This window comes from Stegostoma tigrinum, unplaced genomic scaffold (genome assembly GCF_030684315.1).
Source record: "Stegostoma tigrinum isolate sSteTig4 unplaced genomic scaffold, sSteTig4.hap1 scaffold_283, whole genome shotgun sequence".
NCBI classification, from domain to species: Eukaryota; Metazoa; Chordata; class Chondrichthyes; order Orectolobiformes; family Stegostomatidae; genus Stegostoma; species Stegostoma tigrinum.
Window position 1 is genome coordinate 94483 of NW_026728211.1, and position 316 is coordinate 94798.

Here is a 316-nt window from a genome sequence, read left to right on the forward strand (position 1 = left end):
AGTGTTGAGTGAGAGAGAGTTGAGTGAGAGAGAGTGTTGTGTGTGAGAGAGAGAGTGTTGAGTGAGAGAGAGGTGAGTGAGAGAGAGTGAGTGACAGAGAGTGAGTGAGAGAGAGAGAGAGTGTTGAGTGAGAGTGTTGAGAGAGATGAGTGAGAGAGTGAGATGAGTGAGAGTTGAGTGAGAGAGAGTTGAGTGAGAGTGTTGAGTGAGGGGGTGTTGAGTGAGTGTTGAGTGAGAGTGTTGAATGAGAGAGAGAGTGTTGAGTGAGAGAGTTGAGTGAGAGAGTTGAGTGAGAGAGTGTTGAGAGAGAGAGAGT